Raw genomic sequence first — 13,204 nt, forward strand, 5'->3', positions numbered from 1 at the left:
TGGCCCGTCCGGTGGGTCCCCGCTATCAGGTGGAGGAATAATTATTTTGCGTGTAATAAGGAGGCACTTCCTTGTGACTGCCGTGGACCCAGCTGTCAGCCTCTCCACGCACAGTCCACGTCCGATGGAAGTCGTTCCTTGACCACGTTGACCACGCCGTGCCGAGAGCACCAGGGCGGTGGACGACGACAAGGCCTAGGAAGGGGACGACGCGGAGCCGGGGAAGACGCGACAGTGGATGCACAAGCGGAGAGGAGTACGAGGGTTCACTAGTTCGGCTGTGCTGTCGTCGCCGCAGAATAACAGGGGGTGTGGGTGAGTGGACGGATGGCCTGGCCAGCGGTGGGAGTAGTAGGGGGCGGTGAGGCCTCCGCGGCAGCACAGCCGGCCACGGGTGGCAGGAGCAGGCGGCACGACCGACGCTGCTTTGGGTGGCTGGAGCAAGAATACCAGAGGTTGAAGAAGCACGACGGCCGTTGGATGGACATCGTACGGTCACTGCAGCTAGAATCGTTTATATTGACTAAGTTGACAAAGCCCTTGGTACGTCAACTTAGTAGGCCCACAGGTCAGCTTCAGAAATGATGCGCCCCAGATGTCAGGGGGAGGAATCATTTTTTGGGCGGCTGAAGCTAGAATATCCGAGATTGAATAAGAAGCACGGCATTCGTTGGATGGACATCCAATGGCCACTGCTGCTAGAACCGTGTGTTGACTATACGTTGACAAAGCCTTGCATACGCGTCAACTCGGTTTTTTTAGGGACGCATCAACTTCGTAAGGCCAAAAGTGTGTGGCAGAGAACTTATAGCCCATTTGAGATTTGTAAGAATGTGTATCCCATTTTTGAATTCTAATGAAATTTACTACAGCCCATTTACAGTTTGTCAAAAGTACAGCCCATTTCAACCAACCGTTCAAAACAGAATTCAATAAAATTTCCCACATTTTGATGGGATCCGAAATATTTTTATCCCGAAATTTCTAGTCAGATTAAATACAATTTCAATATAAATTTATATTACATAAAAATCCAACGAAACATTGCGCTCGCAACAATTAATAAAATTAAAATTTTCAATATTCAAAAATAATATTTTATAAAGTAATCACGTGTTAGGTGCATTTTTTTATAGTTACTGCCCAGTTTTTATAATTACATTCCATTTATTATTTCTTAAAGCCCATTTTCTTGTTAAGCCTAATGCATCCCTCCTAGGAAAGATTTGCAGCCCAGCGGGGCGGAGAATAACAACTTGACCTTGCCCGTGTATTCCTAAAAAAAAGTATAGCTGGGCTAGCCATTTTTAGCTTGAAAAAAATTAGTATCTGGGCTGGATATCTGGCCTGGGCTAGACGGGCCACAGCCCGCCTAGTTAATACCTGCAGCGATGTTTTCGTTGTTGTTCAGAGGAGAAAAATTAATATCTGGGCTAAACATCGAAAAACTCTAGAGTGCTCACACCTCAAAAACACACCACTACTACCCACCATGGCTTCCTCGCGCTCCAGCACTCTTCGGGACGGGCGGATGACGGACCACAAGGAGATGGCGGCCATTGCTGCCGACCGGCTAGCCGGCAGTCAACCGGAGGACGACGACGTCCCAATGGAGAACATGGTAGTCGACGATCCGGCGCCAACCCCCTCCTCCGTGCCATCCTCGCCGGTGCATTGCACAATGACCATCGGCGAGGCCCGTGCCCAATATATGGACAGGGCAAGGCATATGTGTGAGGAGCAGTTCCGGGAGGCGCAGGCCGACGCCGCCTACAACCACCATCTCCTCTAGGAGCACCTGCAGGCGGAGGAACAGATCGCCGCGGAGCGGGCAGAGCAGGAGGCGCTACTCGACTCGTACCGCTCCGCCTACAAAGGGCCGCCTCGAGTGCTGGCGGTATCGCATGCGGGTGGCGGAGGCTGCGGCCGCCTACAAAGAGGCTAGCAAAGAGGGTGATGAAGCGGGTGAGGCGCTGTTTGGCGAGACCGAGGACGAGGCAGAGGATAATGCCGGCTCCGACGAGTCCCTGCTCCGCTGGCGTCGACGAGGCCCTGCTCCGCCGAGGCCCCGCGGCGCCACCAACGAGGCAGAGAACACCGTCGGCTCCACCAAGGCCCCACCCCGCAAACAACGAGACAGAGGACATCGCCGGCTCAGCTGAGGCCCCACCCTGGCAGCAACATGGGGAGGATTGCCACCGCTCCGCTGAGGCGCCGCCCACCGGCAACGAGACAGAGGACATCGCCGGCTCCATCGAGGCCCCGCCCCACTGCTAACGAGGCCGCGCCACACAGAAAATGAGGAAGAGTAGAACACGGTAGGTCGCCGCCGCTCGGGTCCAAGTAAGGCCACCGCTGCTACCCTCCAGTTGAAGCCAAGCTAGGCGGGTTGACCATTGACGGCCGGTTAGCTTCTTGGTGATGACGTGGAGTCGGAGAGCTGCGCTGGAGAAGAACGCTGCTTCTACTTAACTGCTGGTGCAGTTGGCTGACTGACACGTGGGCCCAACAGGCCACATGTCAGTTACGCAACTGCACCTGCAGTTAAGTCACTGAAGCTTCTGTTCGGCTCAGCGGGACACAGGTGGGTAGCTTCGGTTAATTAATTATACCTCTAGCGCACCCCTTTTTACTTGAAGAATGTATGAAATGTAATGAAATCCGGCATGTTTATATGAAATCCGACCATGTATGAATGAATTTATTTCGATTAGTTCGAATTCCTGTATCACTGGCATTGGATGAACATGCAAAACAATATGTACTAGCATTATTCCTAGGGTGATCACCTTGTTTGCAGCAGTTTCACATGTACTCCCTCCGGTCCTTTCTAGTCTGCATACAAGTTTTGTCTGCAGTCAAAGTATCTCTACTTTGACCAATCTTATACAAAAAAGTATGCACTTTCACAATGTGCAAAGTAAAAAGGAACAGAAGGAGTACAAAGAGTTTGAGCAGCTTTTTAGCGTTTCTGTACATTGCAATCAAACACACAGGCCTGGCAATTCATAGAGAATTTTCAAAACAATCGATGATTATGCATCTCAGTGACTCACATGTCAGAGGCAATATTTACTTCACAACTAAAGAATAAAGAAAAAATTGATCGACGCTGGTGACAGCAAAAGGCGTCCCATTCGAAAATATCAAACGCATGTCTTGCTAAAATAAATGAGCAAAACTTGACAAGGTTGTCCCATTCCAAAATATCAAATTCCTACGATTGTGGAATGGGCAGGGTTTGCCATCAGTTCGGACATTGACATGGCACCTCGTGCTAAATAAACCAGTTGTTCTTTTTATGCAGTTCCACCAAAATCAACCAAATTCACGCGTAGCTTGTATGACTTCGCCCTTATATGTTGCAACGCCTTGAACTTATCGGCACCTCCTTTCTTGTGGTGGAAATGAATGATTCGATGTATTCATGGACATTTTGTGTAGTTCCCATTGAAATCAAGCTGAGCACCCCTGTTTGCACAAATACAAAAAAGTGATTAGTATAAAGCAAACTGTACTATGAATTGACAGTTTCAACAGGCACATACATGGTCCATGTAGAGCACACTTTTAGAAAAATGTAACTCACCAGAAAGAATCCTAGAACAACATTGTACTCGTGCATCTTAGCAAAAAAATGGAGATTTGTCAGTCCTTCTGAGCTGAAGTTAGTTTGGTCTTGTGGGGAGTAATGTAACCATCCTTCAACTGCTCCTTCTAATGAGAAGATAGACATGGCTTCTTCATCCTGGCATAATCGAAGCTAGTCACTTCACGTACTCCATATTCTTCTTTAGAGGAAGATGATCCTGTTGTGCAAAGACAAGAGGACTACTAAATGCTAGCATCCCTGTTTGCTCGAAAAAAAGGAAAGGAAATATTTAAAACAACACAGATGAAGCACTTCTCAAGGACAATACCACTTTTTCATGACAGTATCTAAACAGTAGCACAACACCAATAGAGATGACAAAGCTTAATCATATGGATGAAATCAGTGGGCGAGTACCAACCTTTGTCAGGAGGCTTGTTGTGTAGAGCATATAGATGAAGCACTTCTCCGGAACCATCTGTTGCTATCTACGGTGGTGGCCATGCTTACTATATACTCCTCGATTAGTTTAATGTTTCCAACATCTTCTTGTGCAGTTCCACTAAAATATATGGTATCTTCAAAGAAGATCCCCGTTTGCACAAGTAGAGATAATTACATATTACATTAAGAGTGGCATCAAATCAGTGGCAAAACAATTGCTCATTCCAGCCATAGCAATAAATTAAGATGCAAAACTATATCATTACTTGTGTCATCACAGTTCCGGTGCTTTATTACAGCACCAGGAGTTGATTTTTGTTTTTCTTCCGCTTGTTCTTCCCCTTCATCACTTGGTTCAATAATAGACAAGCTCCACCTTCAATGTAAGATTTGGCATGTCAATTAGGGAGCACAAGTATAGTACTAAACTTAATTTTCTGATGAAAGTGGCAAAATACAGGCCAGCAGTTGTGAAATATCCTTATCTTACCTCAATGGGATGTTACGGTGCACATACAGATTGGAAGTCTTGTCTCCATTTGTGAAGTTTCACTAAAATCAAGCAACATTATCGTACAAGTAGCATAACATATGAAAGCACACTGCAGAATCATGTGAAAGAAGGCTAGTACTGACCTCTCATGATGCGGAATTCAAACAACTCACAAGAAGAAGATCTGAACCAAATTCGCCTTAATGGATAGGAAGTAAGATCTCCTCTTGTGCAGTTCCACTAAGATCAAGCAATCAAGCAACGTTGTTGGTGTGACATTTTGGTTGAACTGCACAAACACTCTTAAAACAAAAGTGTTTTGTGCAGTGCAACAAAAGGTCACAATGGCAACGAGGTGAAGTAGATAACCCTGTTTACACAGAGGTGCAAGGAAAACAATTAGTGGTCAATAACGATGGATGACACAGAAGCCAACAAAAAGAAGCATCTACCTTATCTAAATGGGAAAGAAAACAAGACAGTAGCATTTCTCAAATGGTGGCATTGATTAATATTAACATAGAGATTATATTAACAATAAAATTCATTAAACATGTAATTTGCTTTTAACTGTGGCATTGCATCAATTTTCCAGCGGCATTATTAGAGGGTGTTTGTTTACATGGACATTTTGGTGTAGGGACTAAAAAAACTTCGTGTCAGTCCCATCTAAACCAACCAAGAGGGACTTTTAGGGACTAAAAGTGGGCATTTGGGACTAAAGAAAGAAGACCCCAAGGGAGTCTTTTCAGGACTTTTTCCAACAGTTGCCCCTGCCACGCATCTCACCTTGTCTCTATTATTTCATTACTAGGGGTAACATGGTCTTTTAGCATGTCATTTAATAACCTCTAGTCCATGTTTAGTCCCTGGAACCAAGCAGGTAGGGACTAGGGAGTTTTTAAGCAAACAGGGCCTTAGATTAACAACAGCTAATGAGTTACACGGGACAGTGGACGCACCAGCACCATGTGCATCTACCGATGTATTGTGGTCATGCACAGTCTATTGCAACAAAGAACAAACAACCAAGGAGCATATTTGTGTTCGTCCCAGTTTTTTATCTTTAGACACCTTTCCCTATGTGAGCGCAGCAAATCTAGTCCTGCTCAAACTCTACAGCCTTGTCCGTTCCTTTCCTTTTTGAACTAGTACTTTCGCCCCTTCCTTTCCTCTTTGAACAATGTCCTTGATTTATGCAATACAACTTTCCCCACTAATTTCCCCCATTCCTTTCCTCTTTGAACCACGTCCTAGATTCATGCTATACAACTTTCCCCCTTCATTTCCTCTTTGAACCACGTTCTAGATTCATGCTATATACAACTTTTCCCACTACTTCCCCCCACTCCTTTCCTCTTTGAACCACGTCCTAGATTCATGGTATACATGCAGCTAGAGCAATGCATGTGGAGTAAGTAAATTATACCTTAAGGTTCTTGGGGCGTGGTTTGGGGGGCGACGGGACGGCGGTGAAGAAGAAGGGGTCGGAGGCCCTCCCGCGCCGCCGCTGGGTGGAAAGTGAATAGCTGGGCCAGTAGTCCCTCGCCAACAGCGACAGCGTTAAGCCTCCTTCCCTTCCCGGCGGACGGATTCTGCCGGCTCTTTGAGCAGCAGTGAGGGGAGATAGAGGCCAATGAAGTCTTGTTTAGATCTGGAGAGGGCGAGAGATTGTGAAGAGAGCAACTACAAGCGCTAAGTCTCCAGCGGGAGAGGGCAAGAGAGTGTGAAGAGAGCAACTACAAGTGCTGAGGCTCCAGCGTGTATATATATACTGGAGAGAGAGTGTGAAGCGTGCAAACCCTAGAAAACATTTTGACCAGTCAAAGAATCCTCCTGGCACAAATTATGCTCAAGTGTAGTTATCCAACCCGAGACCTCAAGTTTGATGAGCGAACAGGCTAACCAGCTACACAACCCTCCCGTTATGTTCAACGAGAGGGAAATAACCTTTTATACATTCCTGCATTCATGTGACAAGCATGCCGTGTTTTTTTGTGTGTGTGTGGGAGTCATTGGGATTTCAATCATAATCGTGTCTTGTGGCTTTGGTGGTAAGACTATCCAAAGTGGTGCAGAAATAATGCAGCCTTAGTCACCTTACCTCTCTCCACGTAGTATGTTGGGTCCCACCAGTCTGAGGGTGAAACAATTAATAAGAAAAATTAAAAGCGCCAGCGGTGTATCTTACCTCACACATCTCGCTACTGCTCAGGAACACTATCCAATTGATCCCTCTGTTCGCTCACGTACTATTTTAAGTGAGTCCTTATTATAACATGCACACAAATTTTGGGCACTTGTATTCTACTTAAGTCATTGTGCCACCGTATCTCGTATACTTACTACTCCCTCCGTCTAGGTGTAATAAGTTATGTTAGAAGGTGCAACGGGACCAAGGTGCGTGCGTGTGTGTGTGTGTGTGTGCGTTTAACAGCATGTGTGTGTTAGAGAGAGCGACAGATCGACCTACTCCTACAGAGAGATGTTGTGTAGTGTACAATTTTAGCAGCGAGAGTCGGTGCATCCTCTCGTTTCCGGGGGTGTCCGGTAGGGATATGCGGACAGCTGCCACACCCGCTCCTGACCAGCCTGGCCCACCCAAAGCCCCTCCATTGCCCGCGCGCGCTTCCCACCCGAATCGGTCAGTGCCTCTCCAAAGAATCGGTGCCGCATTCATGCCCGGGCAGAGCAGACGTAACCTCTCACTGGCGCAAGAGTGATGGTTGCTTCGTCCGTCCAACTTACTGCTGGGTCTATGTGATTTGACGGCTCATTGGTCTTTATTACTGAGGTGGTAGGACTGTTGGATGTCCCACGCTTTCGGCGAAAGGAGGTACTACTACTAGATTACAATTTTCTCCATTCTTACAGCGGAGGCATGCAAGAGCAGTGAAAACACGCAGGCTCAGTGATTACATGGCCCACCTCACACTATCATCGTGCGACACCTAACTCTTTCCATAGTACTCCCTCCGTTCCTAAATATTACTAGATGAGTCCCCGCTCGTTGCCGCGGAACAGTGGTATATCTCTCTGTGCAAAATTATCGATTTCATAGAACTAAAAAACTCTATAACCGCATGACAAATGTGGTAGCCAAACTAAATAAACTCCCATCATCATTTAGATCATCCCACGTAAGGAAAAAAGATCAGCCAACTCCTACTGCATAATGGGATTATATTTTTCTTTTTGACATGTTAATGGGACTTAAAAGCTCACTTACATGCATGCTACCGGTGCATGCTTGCATGCAGACATGTTGATGTGATTAAAAACCCACTCACATGCATGTGCCACGGTATTTCTGCATGCTTGCATGTGGCTTAGTGCGGAGCCTCTCAACGTCTAGATCGGACGGCTATTATGGACTGATTTACTTCATCTAATGGCTACATCAATTTTGATGATGTGGCTCAAGGAGATGATACAGAATTCCTAGTAGTTGGGGCTAGCTATTACTAGTAGATAAGTCTTTGTAGAGATTCCACTACATACGGAACATAATGAATGAATCTACACTTAAAATGCATCTATATACATCCGCATGTGGTTCATGGTGAAATCTCTACAAAGACTTATATTTAGGAACGGAGGAAGTACTAGTATAGTACGTACTGTAATTTATCGGCGAGATAAATTTGTACAATGCTATGAAGCTTCCAGCTTCTGTTACATGTATCTTGCGTCTAAGGTTGCCCATTGCAACATTTTATCAAATACAAAGGAGACTAACATGCATGCTATTGCATCTCAATGATTGACAGATCATAGCAAATATGTACTCCCTCCGTTCCAAAATAAGTGTCTCAACTTTGTGCAAACTTTAGTACAAAGTTGTACTACTACTAAAGTTGAAACTTATTTTAGAACAAAGGCAGCTAAAGAAAAAAAATGATCCATCTCGTCCCTAGCCCTTGAACCGTGAACCCTGACCAGGCTTCAATTTACTGGTAACGTTCGAGCTTCCTAATAAATGAAGTTTGCAACCTTCTGACCATCGGATCATTTTGTGCAGTTTCACCAAAATAGAGATGAGCATCCCTATGGCAAAGAAATTGAAGAAGCATGATTAGAATAAGATTACTGGGACTAGTTGATGAGACATAAACTCATCACAAATACAGTATGTAGAAGCCAGTAGAGGTATGTGCGGGGCAAAGAAGTGGAGAAATATCCACAAGGAGTGATGTGGGCAGCTGGAGCAGTGGTGCAAGCCGGCTGTAAAGGGAGTTGTACCTGAGGGACATAGCTCAACCTTGAGGAGGGCGGCGGGAGGCGGAAACTGCCCACGGCGGGGCAGTGAGCAAGGGACGAAGGCAACCTCACCGGCTTTGTGAGAGAGAACGGCGGGGACCCCTGATCGGGACATGCCGACAGTGGGTTTTCGCCGTTGGCGACGGCCACCGCATCTACACTAAGCATCCACCCCTTCCCCAAGCGGACGTGATCCGCCAGGATGTTAGAGATGTGGCCACAGTCATTTTGTGCGAGAGAGTGTGAAGAGAGCAACCCCAGCAAGCAACCGTGTAGGCTGGCCTGTCCTGACTATGTATATAGTGGAGCGGTTTCCTTTTCTCTCCATATGAACCTATCATATTGTGTACGTGCCACTGAAGAAAAAAAACTTTATTTATAAATGACGCAGCACCTACTACTTGTTCTCCTATAACCTTGCGCTTGGCATCTCCAAAATATTAACCTTGCGATTGGCTCTTTGCTTCTTCGGGAAGTCGAGCAATAATGGTAGTGCAATTCTGGCTATATGAGACCGAATGTATTGATGCACGTCCACCACGTGGGCGAGGGTCGAGGGGCGAGGGAGAGTGCTACATACAGAGCAAAATGAGTGAATCTACACTCTAAAATACGTCTATATACATCAGTTTTTGGAGTAAGTACTAGTAGTTCATATTGAAATCTACTAAAGGACATATATATTCCAAACAATATGATATAATCTCTATAACCAAGGTAGTAGGGACGAGGAGTGAACGGAGGGAGTAGTAAATTTTTCTCCTCGTCCTGCAAGCCACCACGCGCATGGGAGAGGGAGCGGGCGTAAGGCGAAGCAAGCTTCACCTCATCCAGTGAGCCACCGCGCCCGTGGGCAGGGGAGACGGTGTACTAAGCAAGCTTCTCCTTGTTCTGCGAGTTGACGGGACACATCAAAAGTACTCCAGTGTATAGAGCCCGGCCTCTAAGGTAGGCCCCACATGGTTTGCCTCTTTTTTTAACATAACACGTCAAGTCGCAATTTGTTTGTTCACCCGTGGTAGACGATCCTGCCTCCACCAAGTGGACAACCAGTACATGTGCCAAATTACCACATGGGCTGCCTTTTTCATACAGAAATGAGCACCACCGTGTACACGTGCAGGTGTGGTTGGGAAGAGATGGGAGTACGTGCGCCGTGCATGCACCTCTTCTCTTCGTGCACGTCCCCCACCTACCTGGGCGTGTGTGAGAGATACAAACCGCGTTCGTGAGTGTTTCTTGTTTTGGGGTGGGGGTGGGGTGGGGGTTGATTTCGTGAATTATTTGTGGGAATATGTGTCAATGACATCTCAAACAAAATTTTGCATGCAATGTGTGTGAAATGGAGGCCTATCCATATCATACATAGAGGGTCGGGCAATCCACGAGAAGAGAGGGAGGGGTCATAGCTATCGATAGAGTCGAAGAGAGGATCAAGTGGGTGGGTGCGAGATCGATGAAGAGAGCCATCGAAATTGTGTGTGGGTGCAAGTCAAAGATATAGGGCGACTGGCCTACCGGAACATTAGAGGGCACATGTCAAGTTTGTGTGTGGCAGGGAGACATGACTAGAGCGCTCGATGTATCAGTGTGTGTGGGGGGAGGGGGTGGGGGGAGGGGTAGGCAGAGGCCTAACTATAGAGGTAGAACTACTTGTATATGTGTTGAGAAGGAGAGACCCAGCTATGTCTTGAGGGAGATCGGTCGACATCCATACATAACTGAAGGATGGGAAATATGATGGGACGGAGAGAGAGAGAGAGAGAGGAGAGAGAGAGAGAGGGAGGGAGATGGGTAGAGTGTTGGATGGGTGATGGAGTTGCTTCTCGAAGATGGTGGGAGAGGCCTACTAGACAAACCGAGGGTGGAACTGGAATGTTGTCAATAAGAGTGGGGATGTGTTTCTATGTGTGCCTGTGCATGATAGATCTGTCGGGACGCATCCATGGATGATGAAGGGGAACCATGTGTTTGGTAAGCAAACCTAACTAGATCGGTAGATCAATTGTTGTTTGTCGGAGGAAGGGAGAGACACAACTAATGAGGTAGATCGATTGACGTGTGGGTAAAAACGAGTTATAAGGACCTAGCTAGCTATATGTATAGCGAGAGATCAGTCGGTGTATGTCCATTTGTTAGAGGCAAATAAGGCCAAGCAAGACGGATAGACAGAGAGAGTGGAGCTAGGAGGTGGTGCGAGAGGCCCAACTACTAGCTAGATAGGGGGAGGAGTGTGCGGTTGTGAGATTGATGATAAGAGGGGCGAGAGTTTACACGTGTGTCTGACCGTATGAGAGACACGAGGCAAGGACACATAAAGGAGGAGATTGAAGGTGTGTGTGTATGTTGTAGGCAGGCATCGCTGGAGAGGTTTATCGATCGGTGTGTGTCGGAAAGTAGTTCTGGAGACTCTGGGAGAACAACCTAAAGAAAAAAAATGAATGTGCCCGGTGGATAGAATGCCGAGGGAGGGGGAGGGCGTGTGCATGCACGAGAGAAAGTTAGTGGTAGCTACAAAGGTTAGAGGATTGTGTGGGTGTAAGAGACTAACAAATATCATAATTTGGTATGAAAGCGGATTCATATATTTGAATAGGAGATCATAGTGTTTTAAACATTGCATGCATGAATATAGCAGTGATACACGTGTTGTGCACATGTTATACCATAATGTGATAATGCATGGCATTTGCAACTCACAGCTAAATGTCGAACAATCTAAACCATACTATACATCAAACAATCTCACATTTTATTTGAATTTGTGATAATGTGTGGCGTTTGCAGCTTACAACTAAATATCGAACAATCTAAACAATACTATATATCAAACATTCTCACATTTTATTTGAATTTGTGGTAATGTGTGGTGTTTGCAACTCACATCTAAATACTTGTAGGCGTATGGGGGGGGCACCATACATAATGTGATAAACACATTATACATATGAGACATGGTTTAGATTATGAAGATCTAGCTAGATCTAGAAATGTAATGTGATTTGAAATCAAAATAAAGTGGATTCAAAAAATCTAGTTCGAGTTCATATAGTACACATAGTTGATATGTAACTCGAGACTAATCATGTGGTGTGCTGTGAAGATAATACACAAATGATGGTTTAACTTGACAATAATGATGATTGTAGATCTTATTAAAACAGAGAAATGAATTCAAATGCTTTGACTTCACAACAATCATTACTGTAGATCTTATTCAAATAGAGAAATGAATTCAAATTTAGTTCATATTGAAGAGGTAGTATATATGTTTGGAATGCACTAAAACGTTCATTTGAGTAGTAGGTTGCATGCATTATACACGTAGCGAAATATTTTAATTGAACATAACATGAATTCAAAGTTTTGAATGACATTTGTAGTGCGCATTGATTTGGTACAGTACACATTAGGCTTGTCCGGAAATTTCAACCTGCGCCTTGTTAGCCCGAAATATTTAAGATATATCTTTGTCTCGTTGTGCTCCGACAACTCCCTCCATCTCAACCCGTGCCTTGCTATTCCGAAATTACAACGTGCGCGGAAACTCCCACCTCCTGTGAAATCCCGACACGCGAAATGCCCGTGGTACCCCTGAACCGAAAGAACCGCCTCAAATCGGTGGGGGTACTTTTGTAACTTACCCCACATTTTGGACAAGCGCGTCTCTAAGCCATGGTTCCCCACTGCCATCCCATCCGCCCACCCATTCGTACACCAAGGCAACAAAAACCCGCGACGAAACCCCACACCCTACTCCGTTCGCCACTCAGCCGGAGCCTCTTCCCCGACGATGTCGTCCACAGCAACACCTCGACATCCCTCATCCACTGTACCGGATGAGGATCCATCGTCGATCTCATCGTCCCGCCGGTTCAGCCACCCCGTCCTCCACCTCCAAGGAGCTGCCCCGACGTTCCCCTCGTCTTTTGCACCACCTCCATTCCCACGCCGCCATCTTCACCTGCACCGCCAGAAGAGCATCATCATCACCGTTTCCTCGGATGAAGCTGTGGCCTAATCGGTGCCACCAAAGAGGTTGTACACTAATCGCCGCATTTTCTTCTTGATTCGATCTCACGATGCTGCCGGCGCTCGGTCCCGAGCCAACACGGCGCGGCTCCATCCACGGCGGCGGCGCTGGCCACTTCCTCCACAACGTCGCTCCCTCGGTGGCGACTTCCACATCAGTAGGAGCTGCTGCTGCTTTAGCTCTCGCTCGCGCTGCTGCTCTGCTCTTGCTCTCGGTCCCCTGCCTGGTCTGCTCTTGCTATTGCTCTTGCTCGCGTTGCTGCTCTCGCTCTTGCTCTTGCTTGCGATGCTGCTCCGATTTAGCTACACTTCAGTCGACTGAATCGACTTTTGGGTCAGTTGATTTTCAGGGGGTGGGGGGCTCGTCGGGGTGAAGGAAGAAC

The sequence above is a fragment of the Triticum dicoccoides genome, chromosome 6A (assembly GCF_002162155.2).
Source record: "Triticum dicoccoides isolate Atlit2015 ecotype Zavitan chromosome 6A, WEW_v2.0, whole genome shotgun sequence".
Taxonomy (NCBI): domain Eukaryota; kingdom Viridiplantae; phylum Streptophyta; class Magnoliopsida; order Poales; family Poaceae; genus Triticum; species Triticum dicoccoides.